Genomic DNA, 3,674 nt, shown 5'->3' with positions numbered 1-3,674 from the left:
ATATTCATGACTCCTCCTAGAGATTATTAAATAAATGTGTTTGGCCATTCCACTCAGCATAAATTACTATTTCCTTTACCTCCTACTTGAAGCATCTGTTTCTGGCTTCTGGCTAGAAGCTATGCTTCCCAGCCTGTCAGAAGGACAACCCTGCAGGCTGCAATCCTTTATAGGAAATAAATCTCTCATTGGGTGTGGTGGCTCATGCCTGTAATCCCAGCACTTTGGGAGGCCGAGGTGGGTGGGTCACCTGAGGTCAGGAGTTTCAGACCAGACTGGCCAACATGATGAAACCCTGTCTCTACTAAAAATGCAAAAAAATTAGCCAGGTGTGGTGATGGGCATCTGTAATCCCAGCTAATCAGGAGGCTGAGGCAGGAGAATCACTTGAACCCAGGAGGTGGAGATTGCAGTAAACCAAGATCACACCATTGCACTCCAGCATGGGCAACAAGAGTGAAACTCTGTCTCAAAAAAAAATAAAAATAAATGTAAAAATGAAGAAATGTCTCCTTTCCAAATTTATGAACCTCATCATTCTTCCATTGACAGCATTAAAAGGTTCAAAAAGACCTTTCCATACTCTCCCACAGAAGCCCTAGAAATTGTCATTTTGTTAATCATTTTGGATGCCTGAGAACTTGTAATCCAATGAGTAGAAATATTGGTACCCCATTTATGGCTGCCAACCTGCCAGTTCTCAGGAGTTTGTATAAGCCTAAATCTGAAAGGATCTCATCCCATTAGGACCCTTGTCTCCTTTTCTGTTGCCTTTGCCCACTGGTTCTGGCAACAGGGGTCTTTCTCCTTGGCTATCTTTGGATATGGGGGCTCCATCTTCTGTGCCACCTTAGGGAATGCCTTTTGCATGCATGGCTAAGTCATTAAAAAGCCTACAGTTTCAGTAACATTTTGAGTGAGTACTCTCTGAAGCTGGGTTGGAATCTCAGGCTTCTTTGTCTGGAAGGTAACTCTTGGGCTACAAGTTTCTTATCCTAACTTTGGTTTTGAGGCCTCTCTGTTCTCTTGGGTTGGAAGTTATTCCTGGCTTTTTGTTTCAAGGTGTCTCTGTCATCTTGATCTTGCTCCTTTCATGGGAACTTCTCAGTTGACTAAATTCTCCCTTCTCAAACCTCTGCTGACTCTGTGTTCCACCAATATGGAACTAATTCTACTTCCTTTCCTGTTTGCATGACTTTACTAAGAATTATTTAGAACTTTAATGGCTCCTCTGATAAAATTTTTATCTTCCAAATTGCCTCCTTTTAGACCTTTCCTTTCCCAATTGAGTCTCTCAAATCCCTATAATCACTGAAACTTTAGGCACCCTGCTCCATGCCTTGGAGGCTCTCAGTGTGCTCAAGAATCTGCAAAAGCAAACACCTGGGGCTGAAAAATAAAATAGAAAAAAAATTTATTTCTCAGCTTCCATTAGATTGTATGTCAAAACAGAAGAAAATCTTAAAAATCTCCAAAAATATTGTTGAGAAAAAAGCTTTAGCCATAATATGAAGAAGAAAAAAACTTGTTCCATTTTCCAGATACACAGTTATAATACAAATATAAAATGGGGCAAAGACAAAAACCAAGTCTTCTATATAAACTAGTGAATTTTGTGGTTATTGTAATCACATTAGGGTTCTCCAGAAAGGCAGAATCAATAGGATGTATGTAGATAGATAGATGAGAGAAGATTCATTAGGGGAATTGGTTCACACAATTATGGAGGCTGAGAAGTTCCACAATAACCTGTCTCCAAGTTGGAAAGCTGGTAGCATGGCTCACTCCAGATACAAAGGACTCAGAATCAGGGAAGCCAATGGTGTAACTCTGATTCTGAGGCCAAAGGTATGAGACCCTGAAGTTCTGATGTTAAGGGCAGGAGAAAAAGGATGTTTCCATTTCAGAAGGAGATAATTCACCTTTCCTCTTCCTTGTTGTTCTATCTGGGCTCTCAACCAATTGGATGGTGCCTGTATTCATCCATTTTTATACAGCTATGAAGAAATACCTGAGTCTGAGCAATTTATAAAGAACAAAGAGGTTTAATGGGCTGACAGTTCCACATGGCTGCAGGGGCCTCACAATCATGGCAGAAGGGGAAGCAAAGCCATCCTTCTTCACATGGCAGCAACAAGGAGAAGTGCTGAGCCAAAGGGGAAAAGCCCCTTATAAAACCATCAGATCATGAGAACTCACTCACTGTCATGAGAACAGCATGGCAGTAACCACCACCATGATTCAGTCACCTCCCACCGGGTCCCTCCCACGACATGTAGGTATTATAGGAACTACAATTCAAGGTGAGATCTGGGTGGGGACACAGCCAAACCATATCAGTGCCCATCCACATTGAGTCATGGTTATCTCAGTGTCTTCCAGAAACACCCTCACAGATATGCCCAGACATTGTGTTTTACCAGCTATGTGTGTCTCTTAATCCAATCAAGTAGATGTCTAAAATTAACCATCAGAATATTTATGCCTGATTCATGGCTGAAATTTCAGGATGAAAGCTATGAAATCTCTATTTGTGTTTGTCTATTAATGCATGTTATGTATATGTGATATTTTCTTAACTCCAGATAGCATTGCAAAATTCATTTCTAAAATCCTCTAAAAGTGCTCTATTCTAACTTGGCTTGGAAAAAAATAAGCATTTATAAATAAATATTCACCAAACTCCTAGAAATATAGGAACTGATCAAATGTTTTTTAAGTTAACACGATTTGGATAAAACTTAGTTAAATAAGATTAATATAATATTTTTGGTGTAATAAAACAACTGTGTCTTCAAAGTTATCACTATTGAATATAAAACAGACATAAATTCCTATTCTGCTTCAGTTCTAGTCAAATAAGCTAACATTATACTTACTAGAAATGTAAAATCTTAAAGCTTATAGATTTGATTCTAATTAAGTTGTCATTCTTCTGAAAAACTATTTTTTTATGGTGAAAAGATACACATATATTTAGAGTTAGCCAGCTGGACTCAGTTTAGATGATCCCAATTTTGTTGCAACATCCAAAGCATCATAATCAGGAGCCAGTCAAACATATGCCTTCTTCTCTTTATCAGGACAAATCAGGGTGGTGACCTTGGCCACATCACTGTCATAAAGCTTCTTCAAAGCCTGTTTGATCTGGTGCTTGTTGGCTTTAATATCCACAATGAACACAAGTGTGTTGTTTTCTTCTATCTTCTTCACGGCCGACTCAGTGGTCAGCGGAAACTTGATGATAGCATAGTGGTCAAGCTTGTTTCTCCTGGGGGTGCTCTTCTGAGGATATTTGGGCTGCCCCTGGAGTCGCAGTGTCTTGGGCTGCCTGAAGCTGGGTGACATGCGGATCTTCTTTTTTGCGCCTGGCTGTGGACACCTTTCAACACTGCCTTCTTAGCCTTTAAAGCCTTCACTTTGGCTTCGGCTTTAGGAGGGGCAGGAGCTTCTTTCTTCGCTTTTGGTGCCATCTTGTGAAAAGCGAAAAACATTATTTCAAAAATAATTTGTTTACAGTAAATCTGCCTAATAGTAGTTTCCAAAGTACTTTTGGTAATTTTTAACCTTAAAGTTAAGCTAAGTAAAAGATTTCCATTAAATATCTAGACCATTTATAAATAAGATACAATACTAAAACATTAATTACTGAACATAAATAATTCAAATTTATA

General features: G+C 39.1%; 1 pseudogene; it reads right to left on the bottom strand.

The window, feature by feature from the left end:
• Nucleotides 1–2,982: 2,982 nt before the first annotated feature.
• LOC129022456 (large ribosomal subunit protein uL23-like) lies at nucleotides 2,983–3,473 on the bottom strand (annotated as a pseudogene).
• Between the last annotated feature and the right edge of the window lie 201 nt (nucleotides 3,474–3,674).

Source organism: Pongo pygmaeus, chromosome 22, assembly GCF_028885625.2.
Source record: "Pongo pygmaeus isolate AG05252 chromosome 22, NHGRI_mPonPyg2-v2.0_pri, whole genome shotgun sequence".
NCBI classification, from domain to species: Eukaryota; Metazoa; Chordata; class Mammalia; order Primates; family Hominidae; genus Pongo; species Pongo pygmaeus.
The sequence above is the reverse complement of the archived record's forward strand: the minus strand, read 5'-3'. Positions and strand labels throughout refer to the sequence as shown.